Raw genomic sequence first — 18,372 nt, 5'->3', positions numbered from 1 at the left:
ACATATGAGCAAAGGCATCTGGGAAGTTCTGGAGGTTTCAGTATATTCTCTCTCTTCTTCAATAAAAAGAAATTTATCTCACCCTCCATAGCAGGCAAAAGGTGGATCTCATCTGAAGGACTACATTACCTGTGGTTATTAGAATATTGAGCTTTGAGAACAGTATTGTTTGTTTGTTTGTTTGGTTGGTTGGTTGATACACCATGATCTCTCATGGGTTCTAAAGAGCTTAAATCACACACACACAACCAATGTATGCCTGTGACTCCTGCTTCTCTGCTCTTTTTCTGAGCTTCCCATTAATTCATGACTGGCTGCTCTGGAGGAAACTGAGTGCTGGACATCATGGACCCTGAATTGGGTTCAGGAAAGGCCATTAAATACCTTGCTGTGCTTTCTTAATTGCCCAGGAGTCAAGAAGAAGAAGATTGCATTGTACGTACTGTAGCCAAGATATAATCTTTACAAACAAAGATGTTTTGCTTCATGAAGTGGCGGGGGCGGGGAATGAATTGGTCTCTGAAGGCAATGTGGGTCTCAGGATGCAACCATTTTTATTTTTATTTAAATGGTTGCAATTGAGTGAAATAACTTCTTAGAACTTCTTATGTTAAATCCAATGTGTGTTTTCCCAGGAAGCTTGACATTGTGTGCATAGGACTTCCAATTAATTTAGCACATGGGAAATCTCCAAAGCTGAGAACAGCCTATGCTGTTGCAAGTCCACAGTTTCCTGGACTTTGAGGCCAATCTCTAGGACCCATCAGTAGAACTTTATCCTTCACGTTGAGATGAATACAGTAATAACCTGAGGCAAATAGTGCAAGCTGTTATAGCAGGCATGTCCAAGAGGTCGATTGTGATCTACTGGTCAATCCTGGTTGATCTTTGGACCTTCTGCGATCCACTACAACCCCCCCCCCAAGAAGCTCAATAATTTAAGCTCCCTAAATAGATCACTGCCAGTTTTTTAATACTGTGAGTAGATCGCAGTCTCTTGGGAGTTGGACATGCCTGTTTTATAGCATCTCATGTGCTCTCTGCAGAAACTGAAGAGATATCAGTGTCAAAATGAGCGAATGTTGCAGTTGTGCCATCCTGTGAAGGGGTCGTTCTTGCCTGTAGCACTTGTGAGAGCTTCAGAATTGATCTTTATGCCTCAGGCAGGGAGCGCCAATCCTCTGTGGAGATTTGGATCATGTGGTTCCAGAGGGAAGGCTGTAACTGCTGTGAAGTAGCTATAAAAAGGATGCACTCGAGGGATTGGATTTTAGCAGAGTGAGAACTTCGCTGCCATTTCCCTCCAAGACCCCTTGCACCTGAGGAAGAGTCACACTGATCGAGAATTGTAGTGAAACTGGTGAGTGAAGGGAATTTGAGTAGATCTTCTCCTTTTTATAACAGCAGATTTTCACCCATAATTTCATGGGCTGGTTTGGGGCTGGGCTATTTTGACTTCCTTGGGCAGAGGCAGATTTAGGGGCATGTGACTGGTTTACCTGCACTGGGCCCCGGACCAAGAGGGTGCCACAGGGGACACTGTAGCAATGATGAGCAAGTGGCAATGGAAAGCAAGTGGCGGGAGGTGGGGCATGAATGTTGCACAGGGCGCTGCTGAAACTATAAAGCCCAAAGCCCACTACTGCATTGGGGGTGCAGTCATGCAGTTTTTGCTAATGAAACCTCAAATAGGGGCCCCTATTTCCAAGGGCAGGGAATGGAGTACAATAAAAGTACCATATTTTTTGCTCTATAAGACTCGCTTTTTCCCTCCTAAAAAGTAAGGGGAAATGTGTGTGCGTCTTATGGAGTGAATCCAGGCTGCGCAGCTATCACAGAAGCCAGAACAACAAGAGGGATTGCTGCTTTCACTGCGCAGTGATCCCTCTTGCTGTTCTGACTTCTGAGATTCAGAATATTTTTTTTCTTGTTTTCCTATTCCAAAAACTAGATACGTCTTGTGGTATGGTGCATCTTATAGAGCGAAAAATACGGTAAATGCTATTCAAGTTAGAGCCTCATCTTTCCCCCAAAATTCATGGGTGGTGGAATTTGGGAGGCTCTTTCACAACCTTTCAGGAGGAACCGCCCTCATCAGAATTTTTTTTATTGTGAAATGTGAGCTCAGCCCTAGCTTGAATAGATGGATCCCTTGCAATTTTCAGAGTGCTATAAATATTCTGTTTCAGTCATGGCATCTCTTCTTTTAGGGATATAGAGTTCCTAGCTAAACACCGACCTTTGCCTAACCAAAGCCATGAAGACCTGTTACTATTTCCTTCTTGCCATTGCCTTAATCCTCTCAGCTGATCCAGGTAAGTTATTAGCCCAGCTCCCTTTTGAGATTAGACAACCAAAGCTGTACACAGTATTCCAAATGTGTTTGCATGCAGCTCACTGCTGGGGATCTAACTTCCCTGTCTTGCTCATATTCTCCTAGACCTCCCTAGGCTTCTTCCACTGAAACGATTCCCTTTGTGGAGATGGCTAGTTGTTGGGCCATTGACTGCTACTTTTACACTGAAATGACTAGGCTAAACACAACTATGTATTTGTTCCAGTTGTTCCCAATGTAGATTTTCATTCCCCCCTTCCTTCATTCACCCCTTCTTCCCTAGTGGGTGATGGTACCTTTTCATGGTATGCTTCAGGTGCCAACAGGTCTTGGGTCAGCCATGCCAGGTTGAAGCACCACTGCCCCACTTAGAAATTGTGTTCTGCATGGCAATTGAATTTAGGAAAATGTTGCTTTTGGTGGCAATAGAAGCCTCCAACAGAAGCTGGATGGGGTGCAACTTGGAGGGAAGTCTCAGTGTGCTGGTCTCCCCAACTGTGACCCCCACCTTAAAATATATAATTGCCCCTTCATGACAACTAGACATGGGGAAACAACTTCCCTTGGCAACAGTGAGAGCATTTTTCACAAGCCGTCGCTCTGTACCACAGTCCTTGGGGCTCTCTATCCCTTGTTTATACTGTTTTTAGGAAAAACAGAATTTGCAATAAGACTCAACAATCAGATGATGGAATGATGCCAAGAGGAAAAGAAAGCAACTGGATAACTAGCTAGATGCAGTTTTCAAGTTCACTAGTTGTAATGGAAAGAAAAGGATTCTTAGTAACAACTTCTTCTTCTTCTTCTTCTTCTTCTTCTTCTTCTTCTTCTTCTTCTTCTTCTTCTTCTTCTTCCTCCTCCTCCTCCTCCTCCTCCTCCTCCTCCTCCTCCTCCTCTTTTTCTCTTTGGGAGGAACAGTCTTTGCTCAGGTAATAGGCGAGGAAAAATGTGGTAAAATGGGTGGCGTCTGCAAAGACAGCTGTGAGAAAGAACATATAGACATTGGAGAATGCAGTACAACACGTTGCTGCATCAGGTGAGAGTTATACCACAACCAACCAACCAACAAAAAAAGCAAGGTGCATTTGTTGAATGTCAAAAGGAGTGAATTAATTGGAAATGACAAAGTGGTGGACATTTTCCCAATTTATGCCAGTGCACCATCTCCACCTGTCCCTGCAGAGATCAGATCTGGCCACAGGCCTGTCTTAATTACATCCAGGGTGGAATACTGCAACTTGCTCCAAAGGGGGCTAGCACAGAAGAGACTTTGGAAACTTGAAGCGCTGCAGAATATTGCAACAACAAAGTTTTGGGGCATCTGTGGTATGTTGATTAGTTGAGTAAGGAATTTATTGCCCGCTCTCAGACGACTGAACACAGAAGAGAGGTCTAAAACCATAGTATTCCTATGCTTGAATTTTTGTTTTGCTCCCACTGCCAAATCTGGTGGGTTAAGATCTTTATATAAATATATTTCTCTACTTGTTTAGCAAGTAGGAAATGAGAGGACTTTTGTTCATTATGTTCATAATATTTTGTTCACAATTCTTTCTTTTCAGGTTCAAAAGAACATTTAAATAAATACATGAATGAATGAATTTATTATTTCAGTCACAGACGAGTTCCAGCTCACATACAAAATCAGGGAGGTCATGAAACACAATAAAGATACATATAAATAAATATAATTTTATTATTAAAAGTTCATGAACAGAAAATAATATAGTGCAACTGATTTTCGGGGTTGGTGTGTTGTGGGACAAGCACACAGAGTGCAATGAGATTGAGTGTTTTGGGGGGAGGGAGGCTCAGTTAATTTCATTCTACACAGATCGAATAAACACATTGACAATAAAGGTATCATCATCATCATCATCATCATCATCATCACAAAATCTGTAGAGAAGTGGGGTTGAGTGCAGGAAGAAGGGGGAAGCAGGAACAGCATTTTACAATTTATCAAGATATGTGTGAATTTGTCAATATTAATTTATGATCTCCAAACATCTTAGTTTTGAGTCTGAATGATGGGGTCCATCTCTGCTGCCACTTGGCTTGAGGATTCATCAGCTCCTACCTGAACTCCAGCGTTATCCAGGAATCGTTGATGTTTCTTCCACCAGCTGAAGGACCACAAAAGCACATTTGGTGTAAAAGCTTCAAAGACCATAAATTAATAAAAAATAAAAACTATACTGCAGATGGTCCAAAAGTTTACTGTGTCTCCTTTTATGTTTGACACTGATGGGGTGAAATTGTATGACAGTCTGTATGCAAATTCTATAAGCCACCAAAGGTATGCTATACAAATTGTTGGACAATGGAAGCACTACACAGGCCATGAGTTGGGGAGACACATTACCATTTGGGATGTGGATGTAGGTGCATCTCATGTCCAGATATGGAATCCACAAGACAATATCCACATGTAAGGAGGCCATGCAGTCTGCCTGTCATGCTTCTGGGATTGCTATGGGCATCTGTTTTTCATTCATTATATATACCTCCCTAAAGGGATCTATCATATTCAGGGGCTCCTCCGTGACATCTTCTTCTTCTTTGGTGATCAGTCATAGCCGAGTAAGATTGTCTTCCATAAACACGGTTTTAACAATAAGTCCGTAAGTGACTGTCGAGGCCAATTCTGGACCCACATGTCCTTTGTAAAAAGTTATTAATAAACTTGTATCCAGACCTTGCTCCCTAATTTAAGTCAATTTAAGTCTTTAAAAAGAGACTATAGGGGTGAACCATGCCCCCATTCTTGAGTAAGAAAGAGGAAGATTGAGAAATGAAAGTAATTTAAAAGCACATACAGTGGTACCTCGGGTTAATTCGTTTTGGAGGTCCGTTCTTAACCTGAAACTGTTCTTAACCTGAGGTACCACTTCAGCTAATGGGGCCTCCTGCTGCTGCCGCGCCACTGGAGCACGATTTCTGTTCTCTTCCTAAAGCAAAGTTCTTAACTCTAGGTACTATTTCTGGGTTAGCGGAGTCTGTAACCTGAAGCCTATGCAACCTGAAGCATATGTAACCTGAGGTAACACTGTAATTTAAAAGCACATACAGTGGTATGGGCATCCCACTGCCTCCATGCGATTTCTGTTCTCATCCTGAAGCAAAGTTCTCAAGCTGAGGTACTATTTCTGGGTTAGCAGAGTCTGTAACCTGAAACGTCTGTAACCTGAAGCATCTGTAACCCAAGCTACCACTGTACATTGTTGCAGCAGTGCATTCCCTAATATTTTGATGTCACACTTACCGGTTCCATGCAACTTGGTTCATGAGGTTTGGACCATCGTCATCATCATCATTTATTTATACCCCACCCATCTGGCTGGGTTTCCCTAGTCACTCTGGGCAGCTTCCAACAAAATATTAAAATACAATAATCTGTTAAACATTAAAAACATCCCTAAACAGGGCTGCCTTCAGATGTCTTCTAAAAGTCTGGTAGTTGTTTTTCTCTCTGACATTAGGTGGGAGGCATTCCACAGGGCGGGTGCCACTACCGAGAAGGCCCTCTGCCTAGTTCCCTGTAACTTGGCTTCTCACAGCGAGGGAACCACCAGAAGGCCCTTGGCACTGGACCTCCGTTCCGGGTAGAACGATGGGGGTGGAGACGCTTCTTCAGGTAGCCATTGTCATCATCGCCCTTGAGTCAGTGCCACTAACTGGACTCCTCCACTTCAGCCCCGACTGGGCTAGGCGAGCACTTCCAGAGACCACCTTCTGCACAGGAACAGGTCAAAGTGCTGTGGACTCACAGCTTAGAGTTGTGTGCACCGGATTCACTTCCACAAGTAGACAGTCGTCGCACAGCAGAGCACAGCAGAGTCTAGCAGAGTATATAAACAACTCGGAGAGCAGCTCTGTAGAATATCTTCTTTATAACTACAACTATAATACAACTATATACAGAGCTAAATGAGGTCTAAGCATAAAGAATGCTGAACCGCACTGAGTGCCTGCAGCTGCTCTTAGCAGCAACCTTATCTCCGCACTGAGTGCCTGCAGCTGCTTTTAGGAGCAACCTTATCTAAACACACAATCTCTCTCTAACACTCTCTCTCTGACACACTGGCTTCTCACAGCGAGGGAACCACCAGGCGGCCCTTGGCACTGGACCTCAGTTCCAGGTAGAACGATGGGGGTGGAGACGCTTCTTCAGGTAGCCATGTCTCCAGCACACTATGTTACTGCTTTCTTCCATTGCTTTTTCTTCTTGGGATATAAAGTTCCCAGACAAACATCTGCATTGCTTTTTCATAATCTCGAATTCCATATAACCTGTGCTTTCATGTCTTTGTCTTGCTGCCGCTCCCTTTTAAAAATAACTGGTCAGGTGAGCTATGCACAAAACCAACCTTAGAAAAGTTGGGTCCTTGGGCAAATGGTTACAGTGAGACCTCTTTCTTCTTTCATCCTTCCTCCTACCCTGTCCCTTTCTGATGTTCACCAATACTACTGTGAGCTTTGAATCATGGCTGCCCACCTATATCATTGTGTACTTTGGATCAGAGCTGCTTTTAGTTAGAAGCCAAGAAAACTGCTTGACATTTCCTCCACTTAACCATATCTCGTCAACAACCTTTTGCATTAAAAAAACAACACATCCCCTCTCTTTATTTTTCCTCCTGTTGCTGAAGAGGCACCCCATTGCCTCCACCTCAAGACCAGCAAGCCACACAGACAAGGAGAGGTAATATTTTCAACTGGCTCCTATCTTCCCCCCTTCATGGATTCATAAACCAACCTGAGATCTGTTTCTCCCTCCCCTTCCTTCATTGCAAAAGTTCGTTCTGCATTTTTAACATTTTAACTTTCTTCATTTTAGCATTTTGTGCCTATCTAGAACGCGGGTGGCACTGTGGGTAAAACCTCAGCACCTAGGACTTGCCGATCGCATGGTCGGCGGTTCGAATCCCCGCGGCGGGGTGCGCTCCCGTCATTCGATCCCAGCGCCTGCCAACCTAGCAGTTTGAAAGCACCTCCAGGTTCAAGTAGATAAATAGGGACCGCTTACCAGCAGGAAGGTAAACGGTGTTCCGTGTTCTGTGCTGGCTCGCCAGATGCAGCTTGTCACGCTGGCCACGTGACCCGGAAGTGTCTGTGGACAGTGCTGGCTCCCGGCCTATAGAGTGAGATGAGTGCACAACCCTAGAGTCTGTCAAGACTGGCCCGTACGGGCAGGGGTACCTTTACCTTTACCTAGAAGCTCTTTGGTCCTGAACTGCTTGCTAATTCTACTTTCCTTCACTCTCTATAAATCCCTCCAGCAAAAGCAAGGAAACAATTCCCTCTTGCTTCAAATCTGTCTGCAAGAGTACCCTGGAATAATGAAATAATGCAAGATCGTTCAGTGAAGTAGGTGGAGAATTGATTAATTAACACAACAGGATCTTTCTTCTTTCTCTGGTGATCACTCGTAGTCAAGTAAGATTGTCTTCCATTTACTGTACACTTGCGGAACATGAACCACTTATAAACACCATCTCCAACTCCCCGAAATATTCCATTAATGATGTCTCTGATCAGCAATGAACAGGATCTGTGATATGTGTGGGCTTAGCCATCGACTTATAGAATCATAGAATCATAGAGTTGGAAGAGACCACAAGGGCCATCGAGTCCAACCCCCTGCCAAGCAGGAAACACCATCAACCATTAACACTGCATTGTTGGGGGGTGGACTAGATGACTCTTGGGAACCCTTCCAACTCTAAGATTCTGTGATTCTATGATCTAGCCCCAGAAGCCACACATGAACAGATTTGAAGTAAGCTTCACCCCACATGGCTCCAGACTTTTGCGTAGGGTTTGAAGTTGACCCTAAAGGGGACACATACCTTAACCCTCAGTTCCCACAGCTCTGAAAGGCAAGTTTTTGTAATTTACTCTCATTTTAAAGGCAGTTTCCAATTGCTCACCCAATTCCTACCTGGCTGATGTCCTCTGACTCAACTTGCCTCCTTTTGTAGGACAGGAAGAAGAATCTTCTTGAGAGACAAAAAAACTAACTAACTAACTAACTAACTAACTAACTAACAGCTCTTCAGTTCTCTAACAAGGTGCCAGATCTCTGCAGCACTTACTGCCCAACATCAAAAGATCCTTTAAGGTGTTTGCCAAGATGAATGTGTGAATGGCCACACCCAGGTCAGCCTGCACATGTCCTCACAAGCTGTGGAGTGTGGGCCATTGGGGCTACCTGAATACAGCCTTCCCAATGAAAATGCTAAGCATTTTTGAAGCCCCCTCTCTCATTCTCAAAGCCACACATTATTTTCTGTCCCATAAACATTTGTACTTCCTTGAACTTACAGAGCTGTGTACAGACATTTCCCTTCTTCCCTGACAAATCCACTCTTTGTGACACTCAGCACATCCTAATCCAAAGGTATAGCTATGTCAAATACACCCCTCACATGCGTGTCTGGGCAGAAAAACCATGCAACTGACATTTCAAAATCAGTAGGACTGCCTGCTTTTCAGCCTTACTGGGAAGGCTCCCACTTCGATCTGTTGTTATGAGAGCTATCCAGCACAGCAATCAGGACTGTTTCAAGAACATCTCAAAGTTCTAGCTAAAACTCTGGTCCTCTTCCCATGGTTATACTTCAATATTCTGCAGCTTCAACATCACAACATGCAACAATTGGTTGTAGTGGAGACTCGTATGGGAAACTTCCATATCTGCCTGCAGACAGCCCACATATTACTGTATTCTGACTTACAACAAATCCAGAATTGGCCCTGGCTGTCAGTAGTTTCATTGTTACCTTTGTAGAACTCACCAGGGAGGAGAATGGGAACAAATGGAGAATTGGTTTATTCTGCCTATTCCACCTACCTTTTAGATGCCTGCCATCTGTTCTACCAATCCTACCAGTCACCATTGTTCCACTAAATTTATGAACAGCTTTGGAGAGAAGTCACCATATTTTATTCTTTGTGGCTCTTGTTTTAGGGATAGAGAGTTCCCATCCAAACATCTGTCTTCATCTTCTCATGGCCATGAAGACCTGTTACCTTCTCTTTCTTGCCCTTGGCTTTTTGTTTCGACCAGGTAAGTCATCAGTTAAGTTCTGGACTTAACCAGGTAAAGTAAAGGTAAAGGACACTTGACAGTTAAGTCCAGTCACAAACGATTCTGGGGTTGTGGTGCTCATCTCAGTTTACTGGCTGAGGAAACGGGTTTTTGCTTGCATACAGTTTTTCTGGGTCATGTGGCCAACATGACGAACTTCTGGCGAACCAGAGCAGTGCACGGAAATGCCATTTACCTTCTCGCTGGAGTGGAACCTATTTATCTACTTGCACTTTGGCATGCTTTCGAACTGCTAGGTTGGCAGGAGCTGGGACCGAGCAACGGGGGCTCACCCCTTCGCTGGGATTTGAACTGCCGACCTTCTGTTCGGCAAGCCCAAGGCTCAGTGGTTTATACCACAGTGCCATTCGCATCCCCTTGGACTTAACCAAGGGGCTTCCAAATGTCATTAGCCAAACACATGCAGAAGCTCCCTTCCAACCTTCTTAAAGACTCTGAATGGAGGAGGTGTGGCTTGTATGGGGGAGGGCTGGCGTCAGGGGTGGCATGCACTGGCACATCCTCCTATCCAGTTCAAGCCCTGGTTGATGGTGATGATGGTGATTACTATTCTTGTAGGGGCCTACATACAGTCAGATATCTTGATGCTTTACACTTGAATGTGTGTGCAGTAATTGAAATACTTTATTATCACTTGTACAACTTGTATACAGTGAGGTTACACAAAAGATGGCTTCCTTGTGGGAATTAAGGTTAGAAAAGTGTTGACTAAATGAAGAGTTGAAATTGCTTTGATCTAAGGATGTCCAGCGTTCCATCCTTCCTGGTAGTTCCAATCTTGCTCCACATGATTTTCCAGCCCTGGGGAAGTCTCTTTCCCAGCACTGCACTGTGAAATGACAATGTTGCCAATTGTAATGAAACATAGGAATGTTGGGCTCTGATTATTTGTTATTGTTTCCCCTTGTAAACTTTTTTTTTTTTTGGTGGGGAAACAGGATCATCTGCTAATGTGTACAACCAAAGCCAATGCCGCCAGATAAACGGTGTGTGTGCATTTATCAAGTGCCCTGCGGTCTTTAACCCTATTGGAAAGTGTTCAACATTTTGGCCATGCTGCTATCTGCAATTGCCAGGATGAGAATGACAGCTCCAAAGGTGAGAATGATGGCCCTATACCAGGAATGAACTATGTTCACTCATGCAAATGTTCACTTCTCCTTCTCCCCAAAATATTGCCTAGCTTTCCTTGAGATTTTTATTACTTTGACATTGTGATAACTGCTGTATGTGGTAGAAGTTTGTGGCTTGAACACAGGTACACAGGAGCATAGCCGTCAACTTTTCCTTTTTTAAAAAGGGAAATTCCCTTATTCCGAATAGGATTCCTTACAAGAAAAGGGAAAAGTTGACAGCTATGCACAGGAGGCTGGCTGCATTTCGCCCCTACCCCAATCCTCGCAGAATTATTCTACTGTCACGTTGTATGATATTCATGGCTTCCACCAGGACTTAAAAAATAATAATAGCATGAAAGAATTTACAAAAAGAGCTGCCACTATCACTCAATCAAGCAATATTTGTATATCACTCTAAAGAGAAATATAAAGGAAAAGGGGGTCAGAGCCAACCATCTAAATCGCTTATTTGTCAGTCATTGCTGGATACAGGAAGCAAATTGACCGCATAATTCCCAGCATAATTATCACCCAAGTTCTTATTTCTTTTAAACAGTCCTTTCCCTTCACAGGCATCAAGGCCCATCCTACAGAATTAGTCCTATAAGGCAGTGGTTGGTCAACACTCCGTCATGCAAGGAAGCATTAATCTTGCCCTGGACCCACCTGGTCAACTGGTTTATTTCACAAGTCACATCCCAGCAAACACCCTGTTCACATCATCAGGGTGCATTTACTGAAACTGATCTCCAAAAGACAGACAAGATGCAACACTGGACACCACAGCTCAGACTGCAACAACAGTGGGAACATCTGAATTGCTGTAGAGTAGAATGACTTTAGGCTCAATACTTGATGTATGTGTGCGACAGGTAGTCTGTGAGATGGAGTAAGAGAGGTCCATTTGGACAGATAGGAAGAGTGTATCTCTTTGAGTGTATCTCTGTGAGTGGGGCACAATGTGTGTATGGTCTTGTATATGAGAGAAATGTTTTGTTGCCTGCAAAAAATGTTTCCATTGCATTATTTTCAGATATTATTTTCAGATATGGGGAAAACAGATATCAGTTCATGTGATGATGGAATCTTTCGAGGAGTTGGAGATGGTGTTTATAAGTGGTCCATGTTTCACCAACATATAGTAAGGATGGTAGTACAATAGTTTTGTAAATAAGCATTTTGGTTTCCCTGTGAATGTCCCAGTCCTCAAACACTCTGCACTTCAGTCGGGAGAAAGTCGCACTCGCAGAGCTCAGGCGATACTGTTGGAGAAGAACCTGCCCTTTAGTGAGCTCAACATTATCTTCAGCAGCAGCAGATGGCTGAGCTGTGAGCTCGGGCTGAAACTACTGTGTAAATACTAATAAATCTAAGTGTAATTAAACCGCCAGCTTGCCACGTCCTTGGTGTGAGAGGGAAATCATAAATCCTGACATCTCCCTACTCTTCCCCCACCTACTGTCACCTGAATGACCGACCCATTGGGCCTGCTTGAATGGGGCACCTCCCATCAAACTGTGCAGCCATGGCGGGAGACATTGCTGTCCCCCCAGCATGGCCACTCAGGGCAGAAGATGACCCTAGTCTATGCTATCTCAGGCCTCAAACTGCTAATCCCCAGCCCTCCCAGGTAAGTGGTCATTCCAGACGAACCCTGTTATGAAAAAGTCATTGATAGGGAGAGGTTTCTCCCCCACCTCCTATGCTCAATTTTGGATATTCCTGTATCTTTATCTTAACTTGGATATGGAAAGGCATAGACCCACATGCAAAACAAGCACAGTTTTTAAATCCTTGATTGAGTAGTTACTCACAAGGTACCCAAAGCAAAACGAATCCTCAGAAAGCTGAGCCTTGTTGTCTCAAGCCTTCTATGTAAAGAAAACACAGTGGTGGCAAGAGATACAGCTGCAAGATTATTTAGAATTTTTTACTAACACGTTTGAGTGGGTAAACCTGTCAATTTTGGTTTCTCTCAGTTTTGCGTTTTTCCATTCTTGAGTTGTCTACATTTCCATAAAGGTAAAGGTAAAGGTACCCCTGCCCGTACGGGCCAGTCTTGCCAGACTCTAGGGTTGTGCGCTCATCTCACTCTATAGGCCGGGAGCCAACGCTGTCCGCAGACACTTCCGGGTCACGTGGCCAGCGTGACAAGCTGCATCTGGCGAGCCAGCGCAGCACACGGAACGCCGTTTACCTTCCCGCTGGTAAGCGGTCCCTATTTATCTACTTGCACCCGGGGGTGCTTTCGAACTGCTAGGTTGGCAGGCGCTGGGACCGAACGACGGGAGCGCACCCCGCCGCGGGGATTTGAACCGCCGACCATGTGATTGGCAAGTCCTAGGCTCTAAGGTTTTACCCACAGCGCCACCCACGTCCCATCTACATTTCCATAGCAGATTGCAATTTAAAAGAAAAAGAAATACTGAACTGCAGACATGTATTTAATTTTGCACACATACATCCCCTTATATAATACATTTTTAATGTTATTTTCAATAATATACGCATTTCTATGCACATTTTACCCCTATATATGCACTACAGTTGAGGCATCAGGACATCTAAATGGCCACATCTACATCTTTAAGATCTACCACCTTTAATATTTCACTTCTTAATGGACTTTGCACATTGTGCCCATTGTTTTCAGGGAATGCTGCCCAATGGTTTTTGGTGTTTTGTTTTTTTAGGAGGAGAGGGCACATTTGCAATTGAATTCAATTCCCTGGAATCCCAGCTAGTCCAGTATAAAAGACAGACCCATTGTCTCCTCTCAGTCTTCCTTTCCTTTCTTGTAGAGTTACAGCTAACATACACTTTTACCTGCTCATAGCTATGAAGTCCTGCCATCTCCTTTTGACTGCCCTTGCTTTGGTACTAATTTCTAATCCTGGTAAGTATGGCTGCCATAGGATTACAATTACAAAATTAAGGGCTCTGTGTGATATGTAGATTAAGAGAGTGCAATGCAGCGACTTACAGTGCTCACTCCCAGGTAAGAAAACAAGAAGGGCCTTTATGGATTCAGCCAAAGATCAACCTAGTCTAGTATCTGATTCTCACAGTGGCAAACTAGCACTGGGCAATATATCGTCCAAAACTGGCTTGAAATCCATATTGTGATACCAGTTCCATAATTTTTGATCTGGCAATATATTGTGATCATGATGTGTGTTAGGGTTGGGTGATACATTGTCCCAAACCAGTTTGAAGCCCATATAGAATTCTTTATCCTGAAATAGGTTTCAATATTTTTAACCTGGCAATATATCGTGAATCATGGTGTGTGTGTGTCTGTCTGTGTGTGTGTTTGTGTGTATGTGTGTGTGTGTGTGTGTGATGCAAAAATCACAATGTGCGGAAAACCATGTAGCTAGCCAATGCTTCTCTCGATTCCTGCAGCCCCTGTTAACTCTCCCCTGCCTTCTGCCGTGAATCACAAGAGCAGGCATCGGCAAAAACTCCTGATGTGTGAAAATCCTTGAAGCTGCCCAGTGGCTCTACATAGCTCCATCTTTATTTCAGACATTGTGATATATCAATATATCCTCCTCCTCCTCCTCCTCCTCCTCCTCCTCCTCCTCCTCCTCCTCCTCCTCTTCTTCTTCTTCTTCTTCTTCTTCTCACAATAAGCAAAATACAGTTCCACTCCTACTCCTCTCCATGCCTTGGTGTTATCTGTAACCGCTGGCGGAGGAAGGGGGGGTACGCCCCAGCCCAGGTATCATCCTTGGGGGGGGGGGTTGACATTGCCACGCCGTCCCCCTGGGTGGTTTGCCCCACCCCCAGGTGCACGGCATGCATGCCACTCTGGAAGCCAGAGCAGCTAGCTCCGCCTCTGTCTGTAACCAGGCTTTGACTGATTAAACAATATGCGCACTTGAAAATGTGTTTGTGAGAGTGGCTTATTGGTTGGTTGGTTTGTTGTTGTTTTCACTATGTATTTTGTGTTCTCATTTTGTATTTTTATGTTGCAAACCACCCTGCGATCGTTGGAGAAAAAGTGGTATAAAAAAGTAATTAAAATTAAATCTATTTTATTGACTATTCAAACCTGTTTCATAATAATAAGGATAATAACCCTGCCTCCTCTCAGTGTGTGGATTTGCCTAGGGTATAGCTTCTGTCCAAGTCTTCACAAAAGTCAATAATGTAATAAATTTAAAGTATTGTTCCACGCGCTTAAAACTGGAAAATGCAGAAACTGAAAGAAAGTGAAATTGAATGAATTGTTAACCCCATGTAAAAGCTGGGGTTGCCAAATATAGTGCCTTCTCAACTTCTCTTGGTGCCCAGCAAGCCTCATAGGTCGCCACCCCTTGCCTCTTCATCAGAAGCAAATACTGTTCTGTGTGATGATAACTTTCCAAAATTAAAACAGTATTAGAAACATTGGTTTAGAATATTGGATTCAGGTGGCATTTTCCTTGCTATCAAGCAGAATGAGAGGGAGGGAGAGAATATACCTGTGTGATCTATATTTTTTTCATCTGTTTGTCTATACAAACTGTTGGTCCTGAATAGGGTAACTGTGCCCCTGAAGGACCAGGTGCGTAGCCTGGGAGTCATTTTGGACTCACAGCTGTCCATGGAGGTGCAGGTCAATTCTGTATCCAGGGCAGCTGTCTACCAACTCCACCTGGTACGCAGGCTGAGACCCTACCTGCCCGCGGACTGTCTCGCCAGAGTGCTGCATGCTCTGGTTATCTCCCGCTTGGACTACTGCAATGCGCTCTACGTGGGGCTACCTTTGAAGGTGACTCGGAAACTACAACTAATCCAGAATGCGGCAGCTAGACTGGTGACTGGGGGCGGCCGCCGAGACCACATAACACCGATCTTGAAAGACCTACATTGGCTCCCAGTACGTTTCCGAGCACAATTCAAAGTGCTGGTGTTGACCTTTAAAGCCCTAAACGGCCTCGGCCCAGTATACCTGAAGGAGCGTCTCCACCCCCATCATTCTGCCCGGACACTGAGGTCCAGCTCCGAGGGCCTTCTGGCGGTTCCCTCATTGCGAGAAGCAAAGCTACAGGGAACCAGGCAGAGGGCCTTCTCGGTAGTGGCGCCTGCCCTGTGGAACGCCCTCCCAGCAGATGTCAAAGTGATAAATAACTACCTGACATTTAGAAGATATCTTAAGGCAGCCCTGTTCAGGGAAGTTTTTAATCTGTGATATTTTACTGTATTTTTTGTTTCTATGGAAGCCGCAAAGAGTGGCTGGGGAAACCCAGCCAGATGGGCGGGGTACAAATAATAAATTATTATTATTATTATTATTATTATTATTATTATTATTATTATTATACAGCAAGAGAACCTGTTAGAAATAAAAGACAATGTAATTGGATCCAGGGGAGATGTTTTCGCAAGAGGTGCCCTCCTATATTTTCTAATCTTGGAAGATGTTCTGAATCAGCTTTATGCTGCAAAGTAGCACTGTAAGTATAAAAATCCTAGACAAAGTTGGTGGTGGTTCATGACGACGACAATTATTATTATAGTAATGATACTTTAAGTTCTTAATATAACAGGGCAGAGATTAAATCTAGCTATTGTATCTTATTTTCCTTTCTTTCTTCTTTATTATTTCACAGCAGGGGATAGAAGAAGAACTAGTTACATTTCCTCTTACATTTTCAAAAAGTAAAAATCTGGACACTTTTTTTGCAACATCTCAAAATCTACACTTCCGGCATGGGCTGCCATATGTCTGGATTTTCTGGGACATTGAAGCATTTCCTTTGCCAAATCACAATACAATCAAAAAAGCCAATTAATCAGTTCTGAATTCAATGTTTTTGGATGACTTCCCGTGTTCTGGAGTTGATGTTAATCCTTGGTCCTGCTCCAATTCTCTTAATTAGTCCAAATTCCACAATTCTGATCTTAATCCTTTGTTTTAGCAGCTACTGGTGTAATGACTTCTGTTCATGTTTAATAAACCCACATCCGTTAACTTGCAGAGGTAATTTGTATCCTGTAGTTTCTGTGTGAAATATTTCTTTATCTTCTTCTTTTCCTTCATATTTCTTCACCTAAGAAAATGCAGAAGGGTCTTTTAAAAGCTCTAACAAATCAGATTCAGTGTCCATGCAGTCCAGCATCCCATTTCCTCCAAAGCAGGCAGCCATAAATGAATGGGAAGCTCATAAAAGAGGACAAGGAATCCATCAATCTCGCCCATTGCACTGTCCTCTCAAAGGGAGGGAAAACCCTGATACTTCACAAGCATGCATTTATTGGAAAATATTTAAATTCTTCAAAGACCAAGAGAGGGAATGCCCCATCAACCTCTTCCAAGGTTATACTTGTGGTTCCCACATAGCTTTAACTCGCCCCCCCTTTGGTATATTTGAACTTGGGAAATCGAGTGTGAAGGCAGCCCTGTTTAGGAAAGTTTTAATGTTTGAAGTTTTATTGCTTTATTATTATCAATAACATTCTGTTGGGAGTCGCCCAGAGTAGCTTGGGAAACACAGCTAGATTGGTGAGGTATACCGTATTTTTCGCTCCATAAACACACTTTTTCTAAAAGCAAGGGGAAATGTGTGTGCGTCTTATGGAGCGAATGCAGGTGGGAGGCAGGCAGGAAAAGCCCCCAACACACGCTCCACACAGCTGAGACAAGGATCTGCAGGCAGCAGGCATTGGGATGGGCAGGTTGTCACTGGCAGAGCGGCAGCAATTCCCCTCCCTAGAGATGCTCTCTGGACACCGTTTTTGGGATGGTGCATTTTGCGCCTTGCGTTGCCTTGCCAGCCCCACGCCCCTTTTTTTAGTGTTGCATAAAGCAGCCCCCAGCCCCAGCCCTGGGAGGAAGAGACACGACTGGCCCTCCTGGAGCCTCTGGGGGCCCACGGAGGAGTGGGGAGTGGGGGCGCAGAGGAGGTGCCCTTGGCGCAGTGGCATTGCAACCGGGGGCATGGGGGTGGCACGCCCCAGGTTCCATGTCTGTCGGGGTGACAAGCCGGCTTTGGATGATCCTCCGTTCATGGCTGTAGCCACGAGCAGAGGATCCCGACACCGTCGGTACAGCGCTGGAGCAGCGCCGGCGGCAAACCGCTCTACAGGACATGTGCGGCGTCGCTATGTACAGCACATGCGTGTGATGCCTCGCAGCCTGGCCTCGGCAGCTGGTCCATCCTTGCTGCGAGAGGGCTGCACTCCTCTACCTGCTTGCCTGTGAGTAATCCTTGCCAATACCAGCTTTCTCTCCCTGCCCTCTGCTTAAGTATACTAAAGGTATACAGTGTGTGTACTGCCTCAAATTATATATATGCAGGGCTGCCTTCAGGTGTCTTCTAAAGGTTGCATAGTTACTCATCTCCTTGGCTTAGGGTTCTCATAATCCTCCAACATTTCTCCAAGGAAAATAGGGACGTCCTAGGGAAAAGGGGGACATTCCGGGATCAAATCAGAAACTGGGGTTGCTTCTGTGAATCTGGGATGTCCCTGGAAAATAGGGACACTTGGAGGCTCTGTTATTTCCAACAACAGTGTTCATCTTGTTTCATAGTTCCTTAGTTTTGGGGAGGGAAAGGGGGTTCATTGGTCTGAGTTTTTTTGTTCTTGCTAATAATAATAATAATAATAATAATAATAATAATAATAATAATAATAATTTATTTGTATCCCACCCTCCCCGGCCGAGGCTGGGCTCAGAGCGGCTAACATCATAAAAATAGCACAATATGCATAAAAACAGACATCAAATAATTAAAATATATCTTAAAATTAATTCAGGCAAGTTAAAATCTGGGCAGGTGGCAATCATCAGGTTTGGAACTGAGAGTGGTTAA

The 18,372-nt window shown here is 44.1% G+C and overlaps 2 long non-coding RNA genes across 2 annotated transcripts; both read left to right on the top strand.

Annotated features, from left to right (window-relative positions):
• The first annotated feature begins 1,275 nt into the window (after positions 1-1,275).
• On the top strand, positions 1,276-4,550 carry LOC310673983. The gene is made up of 4 exons (XR_014509278.1): positions 1,276-1,360; positions 2,211-2,315; positions 3,254-3,371; positions 4,351-4,550. It is a non-coding gene; the product is annotated as an uncharacterized lncRNA (long non-coding RNA).
• Positions 4,551-9,094: 4,544 nt separating this feature from the next.
• On the top strand, positions 9,095-11,951 carry LOC310673588. The gene is made up of 3 exons (XR_014509142.1): positions 9,095-9,407; positions 10,388-10,547; positions 11,614-11,951. It is a non-coding gene; the product is annotated as an uncharacterized lncRNA (long non-coding RNA).
• Positions 11,952-18,372: the final 6,421 nt, after the last annotated feature.

Source organism: Podarcis tiliguerta, assembly GCF_965153285.1.
Source record: "Podarcis tiliguerta genome assembly, chromosome: 3".
NCBI lineage: Eukaryota > Metazoa > Chordata > Lepidosauria > Squamata > Lacertidae > Podarcis > Podarcis tiliguerta.
This window is presented reverse-complemented; position numbering and strand designations above follow the sequence as displayed.